This window comes from Gopherus evgoodei, chromosome 1, assembly GCF_007399415.2.
Source record: "Gopherus evgoodei ecotype Sinaloan lineage chromosome 1, rGopEvg1_v1.p, whole genome shotgun sequence".
Taxonomy (NCBI): Eukaryota; Metazoa; Chordata; order Testudines; family Testudinidae; genus Gopherus; species Gopherus evgoodei.
This window is the reverse complement of record NC_044322.1, coordinates 250,007,134-250,023,285: the sequence shown is the minus strand read 5'-3', so window position 1 is coordinate 250,023,285 and position 16,152 is coordinate 250,007,134. Positions and strand designations below refer to the sequence as shown.

Sequence of the window (16,152 nt, the reverse complement as noted above, 5' to 3'; positions counted from 1 at the left end):
ATTAAACTAAACAATATTTTTGTAGCCGTATTAACAGAATGTTCATGGCATTTGGTCTCATTTCATATTATAGTAGCAGAATCTAGTCCACTAGCATTAAGACACCTAGTCCAGCATTAAAACCTAATTTAATCTAAGAAGATATGTTGACACCTAAATACATAGGCATAAAACAGCTCATTTAGTTTTAAGAAGCCTTCATGAGATAAGTGGATGTAGATTCTTTGTTGCTATTACTTGATTTAATGCAAAGGAGCAGAACAGTTAGTCTGACCTAAACAGCTTAAAATCTATCTTACTGTGCATTTATACCTAGGGCCCTACCAAATTCACGGCCACGACATGTCACAGTCTGTGAAATCTGGTCTTTTGTTTGCTTTTATGCTATATCATACAGATTTCATGGGGGAGACCTGTGTTTCTCAAATTGTGGGTACTGACCGGAAAGAGAGTTGCAGGGGGCGGTGGTGAGGTCACAAGATTATTTTAGGGGGGTTGTGGTATTGCCACCCTTACTTCTGCACTGCTGCCTGCATAGCTGGGTGGCCGGAGAGCAGCGGCTACTGACTGAGGGCCTCGCTCTGCAGGCAGCAGCGCAGAAGTAAGGGTGGCAATACCATACCAGGCCACCCTTATGTTGGTGTCACTAGGCATAAATCTAGGCCTCAGTGAACCAAAGCTCCTCCATGTTGAACTCTGCTTGATCTAGAAAGCTAGCAGCTGTGAAATTAAATGTGTAACAGTAAGTTATCAGTTGCAGCACAGCTAAAACCAATCTAAAGAGGTGGTGATAAGGCCTGTGCACCTTTAGCAGAAGGACAAGATAACTTGCAGAAGGAAAACTTACTAACGAGCTGCTGCGGCCAAGATTACTTAATGCACCTGCGCTTACATAACTGCTACAGGGGGAGGAAGGGGGGGGTAGAAGAAAGAGAAAAAAAAACTTATAAAAAGGGAAAAGCCGCTTGTGTAGGGGTGCATGATTTGAGGCGTTCATCTCCTTGAACCACTTTGAGATCTTAAATAAACTTTGCTTGTTTCTCCACCCTGGTGTGTGTTCATTGGCGCTTCGCACTCTGGGCAACGAACCACTGTTGCTTGTCTCGGGCACCCTCTGTGCCTGTAACACTTACTTCTGTACTGCTGCTGGTGGTGGCTCCGCCTTCAGAGCTGGGCTCCCAGCCAGCAGCTGCTGCTCTCCAGGTGCCCAGCTCTGAAGGCAGAGCCCCTGCCATCAGCAGTGCAGAAATAAAGGTAGCAGTATTGCAACTGCCCCCTTGCCCCCACACAACACTCCTTTTTGGGGCAGGACTCCTACAATTACACCACTGTGACATTTCAGATTTAAATAGCTGAAATCATGAAATTTATGATTTTTTAAATCCTACAACTGAAATTGACCAAAATGGCCCATGAATTTGGTAGGGCCCTAGTTACATGGCATCTAATGGAATGAATCTCCCCCCAAGCTCAGACATGTGCTGCTACACTAGTGCTACTGCTGAATCCCCAGAGGCTGTGGCTGAAGACAGAATGAGTAGTATTTTAAGATAATACAGCTTCCCATACAATAGTGCTGCACTTTATACAAAATGTGTTATAAGTGCATCTATTGTTAGGGAACATGGGACTGCTTAAGCTTAAAGAAATAGCCACTGTTGAAGTAGTTTCCTGCATTTCCTGATGAGCTAGCTGTGTTTGTTTTAATCTTCTCACTTTGTAACCCTCTCCCAGTCAGGCCACAGTCTGATGGAGGAGAACAGCTGTTTTGAACTGTGAGCTGAATCTGAAATAGACACCAAGCAAGAATAGATAAACAGGATCTGTGTTTGTTGGGGTGGGGGGGGGGGAAGGTTATGGAAGCTAAACAGGAAACCACCCAAGTATATTCCTTCCCCTTTACTGAGTCCTGTTATTTAGTGCAGCTTGTGCTTTCCTAGAGGTCTACAGCCTCCACAACTGGTGAGGTGCTACTATTAACTTTATTAGTCAAAATTCCTTGCTACTGAACTCAAACTGATGATTGAAGTTTGAATGTTGCCCTGGGTCCCCTCACAGTATAAGAAGACAAAGTTGATGAGTGTGTGATTAGAATACAGTAACTCCTCACTTAGCATTAGAGTTATAGTCCTGAAAAATGCAACTTTATGCAAAATGTTGTTAAATGAATCCAATTTCCCCCTAAGAATTAATGTAAATGGGAGTAGGGGGTTAGGTTCCATGGAATTTTTTTTGCCAGACAAAAGACATTTATATACATATACAGTATAAGTTTTAAACAGTTTAATATTGTACACACCAATGAATGATTGTGAAGCTTGGCTGAGGTGGTGAAGTCAGAGGATGGGATATTTCCTAGGGATGCCTTGCTGCTAAATGATGGACTAGCACTCAGCTGAGCCATCAAGGGTTAATACATACTTAGTAATGTAACCTCACACTCTACAAGGCAGGAGGGGGGAAACACAATAGATGCTGGGCAGTAGCTGCAAACACTTCACTGCAAAAACTGAATAGGAGGAGCCCACGCTATTCAGTGGGAGTGCACCACTCCCTCCTCCTGACAACACATGCACAGCTGCTGACTTTCCAAAGTGCTGAGGAGTAGGTGCACGAGTGAGAGAGACGTACATTGCCCTTTGAAGTAGGTTTAGCATACTTCAAGTATGCTGCCTTTTTAAGCAGATCAGCCAGTTCAGAAAGGAAGCAACAGCTTCCAGCAAGTACCCTCCTTTCTGTCCCCCTCCTCTGCTTTGTGGAGAGGAGGTATGGAGCAGGGGGACATTGTGATATCAGCACCCTCTCCCCCACAAGCAGGAAGCTCCTGGTGGCAGTTTCAAGGCAGAGGGCAGAGCACGAGCAGCATGATTGTGTGGGGAGGGACAGCTGAACTGCTGCTGGGCAGCTGCTGAGCCACATACCTTACAGGGAGTTTAGGGGAGCTGATGGGGATGGGGGCTACTGGCCCTGCTTGGTTCTAATCCCCACAAGGAGGGGCTGCTCTTCCAGAGAATCCTGCGAGCAATGGACAAAATAGGCAGCTGCCAAATGATATTGTAAGGGAGCATTGCACAGCTTTAGACATGCTTGTTCCCTAATAGCAACACAACAAAACAGTGTTAACTGGGACCACATTAAGTGAGGCGTTACTGTACAGGACTAGGAGGTAGGCTGCTTGGCTCTAACAGACTTTGTGTTACCTTTACCAGGTGACTTTCTGCACTGCAATTTCCTTATCGGTAAAAGGAGAAAAAATAGTGAGCTGTGAAAGAGGCTCTTTGTATTTTGTAAGGTAACTTTGCATTTTCTAGACCACCACCTGCACAAGTATCAGCCAATTGCATTTCATTTCATGTGAACAGAAAGCACTGGCCTGAGAGGCAAAACGATTATGTTGCGGTAGCACACAATTACAACATGACCCCTGGATAGTTTAAGTCCTGTACCCTTTACTGGAAAAAGATTGGGACAATAGAAAGTTCTGAAACATGACATCACAGCTGTAATTAAAAAGCTGTTTCAGTTAGTGCATCGTCTACTATTCATACTGAAGTTCCCAAAATCAGCAGACATAGTGGGACTCATGCTTTGGGAGATCTTTAGACCAGTAGCAGGCAGTACGGAGTGGACAGGAGTAAGAGAACATTAGTTCAAAGAATAGTAAATAGATGCAGGACTCGTTATACAAGCTAGAAGTTTGTGCACAAGATTAACAACCAGCATGTATACTGATATACATTTCATGCAAGGTAGTAGAGCCACACATGCTTTGAATTTATTTTAAGCCCTGTTTTACGAAACCAGAAGCTCTTCCTGCAGTGCTATGTACTGTTTGGAGATTTTCAAGTTAGCTATATTTGATGTTGAGGCTAAGGGCACCCTCTAGTCTGACACTTGATACGGACATTAGAGGGAAATAATGTCTATCTAACCCTCAAAAGAAGCCTCAAGCCCCAGGGATGAGGATCTTTACTGGTCCCAACTAAACTAAAAAGAATTCTGGAATGCTATGTGGAGACACCATTTTCCTTAAGATCCTGATGAAAAATGTGAGTAAAGGAAGGATAGGTGGCTGTTGGTATAGTCTACCACCTTTTCTTAATGGTATCAGGTTGCCAAGAGTGGTTGTTGGTTCTCCAGCACTGGAAATTTTTAAAGAGATGCTCATTCACCTACAGCTATTGGACTTCCTGGAATGCATTTCTGTGTTACAGGAGATAGCACCAGAAAGGCTAAAAGTTAAAGCAATTCAAGAACAAGCTAGAAGACAGGTTTGTATGAAATATACTTTTATTTTACAAGAGACAAAAGTTCTCTACTACAGCAATTTGAGGAGAAGTGACAAGGGAATATGAGCGAGCCAGTTACCAAAACAAGCGTAAAGGTAGTCACCAGTACACTGGTTACAGTCATCTGAGTAACAGTGTGTTTATGCACCCCCCCCCCCCATGGCCTTTCTAGTGCATGTGTATGTCAATGGACTTGTTCAGCAAGCCACAGGAGACACCTAGAGCTGAAGGTATATTTAGTACCATTTCTCCCTGCTTTAAGGAGGAAGTCTTAGAGGTCTAGCAAGAACTTCTCCAAGTTGGAGAAGTCTACCTCACCTATGGCAAAAAAAAAAAAAAACACCAGCTTTCACCAGAAGTAATCTAGTTCTCAGCCACTACTTGAAGATTGTGGGGAGTATTCTAGATGTAGGTTGTTGAGTTCCTGGAGTGTAGTATGCAGCTTATGTATTGTTTTACATTCATACTTCACTCTCATTTTAAAGAGATACTGCTGGTGACGACATTGCTATTTAGAAAGCAAAATCAATTATTGTTTTTATCTTAGCTCAGCCCCAGGTAGCATGCAGCCCATGCAAGATGTGAGATTGAGTTCTACCCTATGCTTCCGGGGAGAAAGTGCCTCTCGAGGATTGTGGTGAAGAATGTTTGAGCCAGGAGCTGCAAGCAGCTTCATTTCCCTACAAGAACAAGCAATTCAATCTAATGTCAGGAGGTGGCTGCAAAAAGGTTTAAGCTTTCAGACCTTATTTCTTAATCACTACAAAAAGTGTAAAGGAAAATTCGGTCCTTTAGAAGTGAGTTGCAGTAAGTTTGACAGAACCTATTATGGAAGCCAGTTAGTCTTCCCCACCCTCATTCTGATGGTTCCATGGCTTCTTCTGGAATTTTACCAGACAGCATGAAGGGTCCCACTAGCCAGGACAGGGGAGTGTTGTGCACTATGTACTCTAGCAGCTCATCCATGTAGCCCTGGGCTTTGGTGACCTGTTTGCGGCTCTGGGTCAGGATTCTGCTGGAGAGGTCTTGGAAGGAGTGGACTGTGGAGAAAGAAGCCTGGAGCTCTTTTGTGCTGTGGTGAACCTGCTGCACCTTATCCTGGATGTTGGAGGGGAAGCCTTGGATGCTTGACATTAGGGTCAGGCAGGTTGCCTGCAGCTGCTGTATAATGCTCTGAAACATTGTCAGAGCATGAGACTCCAGTTGCTGAAAGGAAACAAGTTATTAGTGAGGTAGAAGATGACTCTTGAGATTGGGCTGTGGCATTTCTGCCTAAGCTGGATCCTGGCTAATTAGATACCTCAGCTTGTACCAAGTCTGTGTCCTCACTCCCTCTTGTCTGCCTCTTGCTCCAGTCCAGCCACATTTGGTGGAGCTTCTCTTGGCCATCTTGAAGCTTCTGATCCACTCCTTGCTTCATGTATTCAATCTGGAGGAGCAAGGAGAAAAGGAGTCTTACCACAACACTTCTATAGCACCTTTTATACATCACAAGCATTTTTGAGCATCTGTGAGATGTTAGGGCTTCCTCCATACCAGTGATGACTGGACTATATTTCAGTATGTTTGGCACATATGCCAAAGCATACACAGACAGTGCTCCATAGCCAAGAGGAAATGATCTTCCCCTCCCCCTGCACTGAGTCACTCACTTGCAACACCTTTCTTCAGAGATCTCCCTTTCAGAGACTGAGTTGGCCAGGTGTTGCTTAGCTTGTGAAGTTTGATGGAACCAAGGTATTTTGGCAGTTGGAGTTGACTGCTTGCCTAGACCAGAGGTGGGAAAACTATGGCCCACATTCAGCCTATGGGACCCTCCTGCTGGGACCCTGAGCTCCTGACCTGGGAGGCTAGCCCCCGGCCACTCCTCTGCTGCCTCAGCTCACTCTGCCACCAGTGCAATGCTCTGGGCTGCGAGCTCTTGCTGGGCAGCACAGCTGCAAAGCCACGGTCTGAGCTGGTTCTCTGGGCTGCACAGTGGCATGGCTGGCTGTCCTGGTGCTCCAGGCATCATGGTAAGGGGGCAGGAAGGGTGTGGATGGATAGAGGCCAGGGGAGTTCAGGGTGGGGGTCAGGAGTGGGGATAGTGTCAGGGTGGTCAGAGGGTGGGGAACAGAGGGATTGAATGGGGGCAAGGGTTCTGGGGTGCTGTCAGGAATGAGAGGGGGTTGGATGGGGAAGCAGGGGGCAGAGGTTCTCAGTGGCAGTGAGGGAGAAGGGGTCCTGGTCACACCTCGCTGTTTGGGGAGGCATAGCCTCCCCTAACTGGCCTTCCATACAATTTCAGAAACCCAATGTGGCCCTCAGGCCAAAAAGGTAGAGACTAGCTTAGGAAGCAGCTATTTCCAGTGGAACCTGGGTAGTCAGGGAGAATAGGAGAGCCTAGACACCTGTAGAGAAGACACTTCGGTCTTAGTCTGTTCAGCCCAAATCAGCTCCAGAATAGAATGCTGCAGAGAAAGTGCCTACCAGATTAATGGATTGATGAAGCTGGGAGAGAGTCTCTTGGATACTCTGCCTGGTATTTTTAATCTTGGCTAGAGAATGCTGGTAGGCACGGTGGCGGAGTTTGCTTGACAGGGAGCCTAAGTGCACAAAGTAACTTAGAGGCTGGAGAGGAGCCACTCCATCCTCCTCTATAGATGTTGCAAGTTCAGCTGAAGGAAATAAATGAGGTTTGACAACAAAACAAACCACTACACATTATGCCATCCTCCCTTTTGCCATCTCGCTAGACTATAGCTCCTTTCACTATTTTGTTGGATTCATTATGTCAGGAAGTTGCTAGATGTGTCACACGCAATAGTAACCATAGCTATTCTTATGTGGAAATTGCCTTTTCAGACACATTTGATAACTGCACTAAGAAGAGAGTTAGAAGTATCCAAACACCTTTAACTCATTCCCCTTCATCACTCTCTACCCCAAGAGCCCAATACATCTCATTGTCTGGCTAGATAAGCCTCAGGATACAAGTGACATTCTAATCATCTTGATCTACTTTCCAGTAGCCTGTGAACTGTGCAGCACTGTTCAGCTACCTTTGATGGTACAGGAAAAGCAGATGTCCAAATGAAGGACCAGGTGAGTGAATGCAAGACAGGTGGAGCATAATATTTGGCTCCAGCTTTGCACATCATAAGGTGAAGAGGGCCTTCTTGAAAATAAAAGAACCAAGACCTCTAATGAAAGGAACCAGCATCTCAGTTCTGACCTAGTTCCTCATCTGTTATAGGGAGATATTGATCCAACAGCTCCTCTGATTTCTCCAGCATTGCTTCCACACCACTCACAGCCATCTGGCCCATTCTTGAGCCCATGACCGTGTTCACACTGTGGGTCATAACTGACTTGGTGGACTCCACACTCTCTTGCACAGCATCTCTGGTCACATCTACTATGCTGGAGAATCTGCAGCCAGCTTCCACTATGGATGGCACCAGCTCCTTGGTGTCTGAAGCAATCTATAGAGGCAACAGCAGAAGACATTTGGCAATTCTTCTTCTTCATGTATTGTTTATACAATTCTCTGCTTGCGATCCAGAGGTCTCTCCCCCCTCCCCTTCCTCATATTCTACATAGCGTTCCTAAAGAAGAACCACGATACCACCATCTAGTTGAGCACTATTTACTAGACTTTAGCCACCCTCCATTCCTATGTAGAATGAGGTAAAAATAGGAGATTTGTTGCCTGAGTAGCTCCTTTACATGACTCAACCACTTTCCTGAACCAGAGCCTGTTCATGAGGCTGCCTCCAGAGCTCTGGACTGGTCCAGTTCTTACCCACTGAGTTTATGTGACTACAACCTTCTCTAGAGAAAAGCAGAATAAGTTTAACTTATCTGCTATAATTTGAAGGCTTGGCAGCTTTTCTTCCAGTGTGTCCAGTCCCTTAACAGCATATTCACTTGCTGCTGCAACTACAGAGAAAGGCGAGTTTAGTCCCCTACAAGTCAAACTCAGTTTGATCAACTAAAGGGTAAGGTCACTGCTATATGACAAGTTCAGACAGATCTTCTCCAAGGGTAGTAAGCTACTGGAGAAAATGTATGTAGGATTATGATGGAGACTCCATCCCTGGGAATTTAAGTCAAGATTGGATTTTTTTTCCTAAGACATATGCTATAGTTCAGCCTTAGCTATTGGCCTTTATTTCAGGGAAGCCCTGCATTATTTTTATGGCTTGTACCACAGCAGTCCTTTCTAGCAACTAAATCCACCCCTGCATGAACCTTGATGTTTAGAAGGACCCGACTTTCAGGTATTCAGCACTTCTGAAAAAAAAAAAAAAGTGAGCCCCTTAAATCTAAGCATGAGCACCCAGGAGTCACAGCTGATTCCTTAGTTCTAAAAGTCCATTGGAATTTAACAGGTGTCACACTCAAGATGATTACCCACATAAAGTAATCAATGGATTGGATTAGTCAAGTTGTCTGTGCACCAGAGACTGAAGACAGTCTTGCAGTCACTGAAGTTATTTGGCAAGGACTTCTCTGCCTGTGAGAAAATGTGCAGGAACCTTAGATGAAAGAGGTAGGTGCTCAGCAAGGTAGGGTCTCTGGACTGTAGTTCTATCAAGGAGTAAGGAAAGCAGGCATAAATGCAAGATACAGGCTTTCAAAAAGGAACACAAGACATGGGACTGCGAGTCATTGCACTCTATGTCTGCACTTGAGATAGAGACACTTACGTTCATTCATAAAACCACCGGCAAGCCCAGCTTACTCACTCTGTGGTTTAAACGAAGTCAGAATTGGCTGTGCCCTGCTGGCTACAGCGTCACTAATGGTCTTCACTCCTTTCTCTGCCACATCACACAAGGACTTTAGGTAGGGGTGGCTCTCCTTGGTGGAGGCGTAGGCAGTTGCAGCCATGTCATAGGCAGAGCTGACCAAGGGCAGACTGGCCACCCGCCTCAAGAGATTCTGCATGCAAGAAAGTGAGAGAAATTTGTGAAAGAGCCATTGTACTGGAAAGCCTACAGAGGCAGGAAAGTCAGTTAGCACCTTGCAGATATTTCCCAGTCATGAACCTTTCCTCCCACACTAATTCAAAGGCTCTCAAGTTCTCAGTCTGAAGGGTTACAGAGTCAAATGGTCCTCTAACTACTATGGGATGCTGTATTAACTAGCTGAAAGCTCCAAGTGTGTCTTACTCACAGCCTCTTTGAGAGGAGACCTATTATTGCAACTGAAGAGCGATTAGTTATCTAGAAGGTTTATTCAGATTGAGAGATCAGTTCCCAGAGTAGCTTTCAGCTAGGTCAAGCTTGGCATGTTTTAAGAAAGTTTCATTAGTGCTGAAGAAAGCCAATCACACTGTCTCCTTCATACAATGGGAAACAGTTGCCATGAATATTCAGCTCTGGAGTCACTTGACTCCAGACTATGAAGAATTGCTAGAACATAGGAAAGACCATTGGCTTGATCCAGTATGGCCAAATCTAGCCCAGTATATGGTCTTCCAATCATGGCCAATGCCAGATGCTTCAGGAGGGAATCAAGTGATCCATCCCCTAGTGTTTACTCCCAGTTTCTGGCAGTTAGGCTAGAGACACCCAGAGCATGAGTTTGCATCCCCTGGCCATGTTGGCTAGTAGCCAGTAATGGACCTCTCCCCCATGAACTTATTATACTTATGGCCTTCACAACATTCCATTGCCATTAGTTCCACAGGTTTACTGTGTGTTGTGTGAAGTAGTTCCTTTTCCTTTAAGCCTGCTGCCTATTAGTTTCACTGGGTGACCCCTGGTTCTTGGGTCATGTTTACTCTTTCAAAAGACTTCCCTATTCACTTTCTCTACACCATTAGTGATTTTAGAGACCTCCTCTTAGTAATCTCTTTTCTAAGATAAGCCACCCCAGTCTTTTTAATCTTGCCTCATATGGAACAGCTTCCATAGCCCTAATCATTTTTGGTGCCTTTCTATATACTTTTTTCAGTTCTAATAATCCTCTTTTGATATGGGGCAACCAGAACTGTGTGTGGTAGTATTATAGATTTATATAGGGGCATGATATTTTTCTGTCTTATTACCTACCCATTTCCTAGTGATTCCCAACATAGTTAGCTTTTTAAATGGCTACTGCACATTGAGCAGATGTCTTCGGAGAACTATCCACATTGACTTCAAGAAGTTTCTTTTGTGAAAACGGCTAATTTAGATTCTATCACTTTGTGTGGTTGGGATTATGTTTTCTCAATGTGCATTAACTTGCATTTAACAACATCATCATCTGCCATTTTGTTGCTGAGTCACACACTTTTCTGAGATCCCTTAATTCTTTTCAGTCAGCTTTGGACTTCACTATTTGTAACTTAATGTAGTTGAATGGGACTCAGTCGCCTCACTTCCTTCCTGTACTTTGCCAGCTTCCATCCTCACTTCCTTACTAGGAGATAAAGGGGATTTTCTAATAGATCCTTTCCCAGGGGATGTCTCTGTCCAAATCATGTACTCCTCTGCACCCGATAGCTTTCCCAACCCCCACACTTAGTTTAAAAACACCACTAGAAGTTTTTTCCATTTAGTAGAATAGCTTTGAGACAGTGATAGGGGAGAGTCAGTATATCACCCTCTTAATACATGTACCTTACCTACCTGTTGCTCCTGTTCCTGGTTCTCTAGGGAAGAATCATTTATTTGCTTCTCAGAAGACATAGAGTCAGAGACAGCTGAAAGGCATGAGAGGTGGAGCAGTTACAGGTCAAGAGCACAAACTAATTTGACTAACATTGCAGCTTAACAACAGTCACATCAATCATAGCTTAAGACCTACAAATATCTAGTTTTACTAATTTGTACCTCTTTGAGAAATAGTCTGTAAGTTATATCTCATATGATGCAGGATTAAGAGGATCTCTGAGCAGTCACATTTGAGAGGAGTTCTATCTTACATACCAGGCAGGAAAAGAAAAAAAAAAGCCAAAGCTACCAGCTATAGCTCACAGTAAAGAAGCCCCAATTTGATACCTCCTTTCTCTCCCCTATCAGGAGAGAAGTAGAGAAGGAAGGGGAAAAAAACCACCCACAAACCAGAATTACAAACCCCATCACTCATACATTTTGAAAAGTAGCATTTTATGCAAATTACTATATGTTTGAAACTAATAAAACATAAAGAAAACAATCAAAGTGTTTTTATTTACTATCAGCTCATCTACAGGAATTATTTACCTGGCCTGATCAGCTGTACTTCATATTCCAGTAAGTACACACATCCACCCTCTCACCTTTTATGTACCTGTGGTGATATCTTTGGGGAAGAAGATGGTCAGGAGCCGAAGACAGACAGTTCAGCAAACCTGTGAGAAAGAAGTACTGTCTGGTGTGACCAATGAGGATAGAATGCATGTGGGACAACATGCAGGGATTCTTGGGAAAGTGAATAATTGTACACATATGATTGCAATTGACCCCTTTGGTTAATTTCTTAGTAGTTCAAGATGAACTCTCCTGTGAGCAGTTTGGTCCAGATCTACAGAGGTATTTAGGCTCTTAATACCCATTGCTTTCAATCAAAGTTAGGAATCTAAATAACTTTGAGGACTAAGGGCTTATAGCTCTGTGCAAGTGTTTCTTATTAACAGAGCAGGCAGTGAGATAGCCAATTTGCATGGACTCACTTTGGGTAGTTTAAAAGCTACAAGTGTATTATTGTGGATTTTTTAACTTATTCGCTATAGGGTAATATTATAAGTAGTATAAATGAGAATCAGAAATCTGGGTCCTTAGTAACTTTCCCTTCCATTATCTTACTGCCTAATGAGCATCAGGGTTGGGACAATCTTTGCCTGTAACTCATCCTAAAATATAGCTTGCTACCAGAAACCATCTCATGGTATAACTTGTCATTTTTATTAGTTATTGCATAACTGGGTAGGACAGCAAAGAGCAGGAGAGACATGGACAGAACAAAAGAGCTAGAGGTTCTTTAGTTTGTTCTTTGTCCATGTAGCAACATCTTTTCTCTTCATTCTCCATCCTTTATTATTATTTGTATTGTAGTACCTGGGAACCCCTGCCATGGACCAAGACCCCACTGCACTAGGTGCTGTACAAGCAGAAAACAAAAGACAGTCCCTGCCCCAAGGGGGTAACAGTCAAAGACAAGAGACAACCGATGGAGCTGCACAGATGGGAGAGTACAGAAAACATTGTATTTGTCAGCATGATAAGCTTGTGGTCTCAACAGAGCTAAACACTGAAGTTTTTTGTAGGCCTGCACCTTTTGAAATTCAGCCAGCCCAGGGCAAATCTCTCCACTACACAAAGAGATCCCTAATGTGCACTGATCTGTCCATGTTGCCTCCAAAGGAATGGGGATGCTTTCCTGCAAATGGTGCTCCCTGTAGGACGATATCCTTATGTATCCTTGGTCATTGTGTATCAGTACCCTGATTTCTTTGCCTAACCGTATTTCCTTGTGACAGATCCTTCTCCTGAGCTCATCTGCTTCTAAAGAGTCCTCATCCTGCATTCCTCTCAGGAGGAGAACTCACTCATATGCAATCTCCCAGGCAGCTCATTATGGATTGGGACTGTTTATGTAGAGATCTTATGACCATGCCTCAGTTAAAAGTTCAGCAGATGGCCTCTAAGGAATCCAGTAGATATGTTGGGAGTGAAGTGATATCAGGGAGATGTGATGCTGACACAAAGTTTGGCAAAATTGTGCTCAGCTGGTTCTCTTTATTACCAGGCAGCAGAATGCCCCTTTTTTAATCATTTGAGCTCCAACCTAAGGCTCCCCCACCTCCAGTCTGGTGGAAATGGAAGTATAACTGTGGGTCACTATGACCCAGGACCCCTGAGGGGTCAGAGGGCTCACTCTATGCCAGTACCGATCCCCTCACCTCCCATTTACCCTTGTACCAGATCCCTGGAGTGTAGCCCCTCCTGAATCTTTTTATTACTTTGTCATGACTGTGTTGATGGAGTCCATCTATGTGCTCTTCCTTTCCTGACACTAGAGCCTTCATCACTTCTCAGCCACGGGAAAAGGTAGAGAGATCCGGGAAGCCAAATTTAGACTGCTGGATAAAAGATTAAAGTCCAGGACCTCTATGGTAGCATTCTCTGAAATGGTTCCAGCTCCACCTGCAGGGCCAGGCAGTCAGAACTGTAGAATCTCACTGCATGGTTGAGATTGTGTAGAGAGGAAGGTGTTAGGTTTAGTAGGGGTTGAGGAAGCTTTTGGGAAAGGAAGAAGCTATACAGGAAGGACCAGAATTGCTGGCATATTAAATTAAAAAGGTTATAGAGGAGTTTTTAAACTCTGGCTATGGGAAAGTCAACAGGCTTAGAGGAGCACACTGTTTGGACAAATACATCCCTTAGGGGAGGCTCTATTAATGGGGATTTTTGATATCCTAGTAAAGAGGAGAGGCTAGACCTTGGTAAAGTACAAGTAGAAGCTGAATATAAATAATCAAAGAAAAGAGTGTCCCCTTTAATTACATTGCATGAAGGCAGACAACTAAATATGGACAAATTTAATAAGTGCTTGTATACAAATGCTAGACATTTAAATACTAAGATGGGTGAACTTGAGTGAGGATACTGATAAAACAGACATCACACAAACTTGGTGGAACAATGATAATCAATGGGGGAACGGTAGCATCGGCATAAGATATTATCGCAGTGGTTCTCAACCCATTTACTATTGTTGGCCACCATACTATCTGTATGGCCCTGAGGATGTCACATGGGCCAGGGCTGTGTGCTGATTTGGCCACAGGTTGGGAACCACTGCTATATAGGAATGATAAAGTAGGTTGTGCTGCTTGGAGTGCCACTACATGTGAAAGAAAGCATAGAGTCAACTATACTAACAAGCTTAAATGAATTAAACAATACCACATGACCACAATAGTGATTGTAAGTATTCAAGGAGATTAGAGGCTACAAAATTAGAAAACTCAATAATGGGGCATTTCAATTATCCCCATATTGATGGGGTAATGTGTCACCTCAGGACAGGATGTAGAGAAAATTTCTAGACAGCATGAATGACTGCTTCTTAGAGTAGCTAGTCCTAGAACCCACAAGGGGAGGAGAGGAAATTCTTGATTTAATCTTAAATGGACCACAGGATCTGGTCAAAGAAGTAAATATAGCTGACAGCTCAGCAATAGTGACCATAATATAATTAAGCCCCCCCCACCCCCATAGCCTTTAGCTTCAAAAATAGGAACTACACAAAAATGACGCTAGTTAAATGGAAATTAAAAGGAACAGTCAAACGAGTGATGTTTTTAGAAAGTGTCCATGCAGCTTGCAGGCATGGAAACTTTTAAAAAACACCATAGAGACTCAAAATTAAACAAAACCCCCCAGTAACTGGACCTCCTCCCAAAAAATCCACCATGGTTAAATACAGTAAAAGGCTATTAAGAGGCAAAATGGCATCCTTTAAAAATAAGTAAAATCCTACTGAGGAAAATAGAAAGGAGCATAAGCTCTGACAAGTCAAGTATAATTAGGCAGGCCAAAGAAGATGGAAAGACAGCTGGCAAGACACACAAATTAAACAAAAAAGAATTTTAAAGTACATCAGAAGCAAGACGCCTGCCAAACAATCAGTGGGGCCACCGGACAATCGAGGACCTAAAGGAGCACTCAAGGAAGACAAGGCCGAAGTGAAGAATTTAAATGAATTCTTTGCATCAGTCTTCACTGCACATGTATGGAAACTTTCATCACATTCATGAGCGATTCTTAGGTGACAAATCTGAGGAACTGTCCCAGATTGTGATGTCACTAGAGGGGCTTTTGGAACAAATTGATATTACTGTTTAGTTTTAAGTCACCAGGACTAGATGGTATTCACTCATGGGTTCAGAAGGAACTCAAATATGAAATTGCAGTCATGGGATAAGAGGGAAAGTCCTCTCATGGATCAATAACAGGCTAAGAATTAGAAAACAAAGGGTAGAAATAAACAGTCAATTTTCACAATGGAGAGCGGGAAATAGCAGGGTCCCCCCCCCCCAAGAATTTTTACTGGAACCAGTGCAGTTCAACATATTCACAAATCATCTGGAGAAAAGCATAAAACAGTGAGGTGGCAAAATTGTGGAAGATAAACAAAATTACTCAAGATAATGAAAAAAGCTGACTGAAGTGTTACAAATAGATTGCACAAAAGTGGTGACTGGGCAACAAAATGGTAGATGAAATTCAAAGTTAATAAACGCAAAGAAATGCACATTGGAAAATGTAATTTCAACTATACACACAAAATGATGGGGTCTAAATTAGCTGTTAAAGACAGATTTTGGAGTCATCGTGGATGGTTGTCTGAAAACATGTGCTCAATGTGCATTGACAGCAAAAACAGGCTAACAGGCAAGGAATCATTAGGAAAGGGATAGATAAGATTTATTGGAAAAGATACAAAGAAGGGCAATAAAAATGATTAGGGGCATGGAACAGATTCCGTATGAGGAGAGATTAAGAAGACTGGGACTGTTCAACTTAGAAAAGAGACAACTAAGGAGATGACAGAGGTCTATATAATCATGAATGGCGTGTAGAAAATCATTTATCCCTTCACATAACACAACCACCAAGGGTCACCCCATGAAACTAATAGGCAGCTGGTTTAAAAAGAAACAAAAAGGAAGTACTTCTCCACACACTTCAATCAGCCTGGGGAAATTGTGAAGGCCATAAGTATAACTGGGTCCAAAAAGAAATTGGATAAGTTCATGGAGGGTAGGTCCATCAATGGCTCTTAGCCAAAATGGTCAGGGATGCAACCCCAATCTCTGGGTGTCCTTAAGCCTCTGGCTGCCAGAAGCTGGTCTGGACCACTTGAAATTGCTGTGTTCTGTTCATTCCCTCTGAAGCATCCA

General features: G+C 43.4%; 1 protein-coding gene across 1 annotated transcript in view; it reads right to left on the bottom strand.

Annotated features, from left to right (window-relative positions):
• The window catches only part of LOC115639767 (estradiol 17 beta-dehydrogenase 5-like), a 296,315-nt gene that overhangs the window by 75,675 nt on the left and 204,488 nt on the right, over nucleotides 1–16,152 (bottom strand). The gene's annotated exons all lie outside the window — the stretch shown is intronic.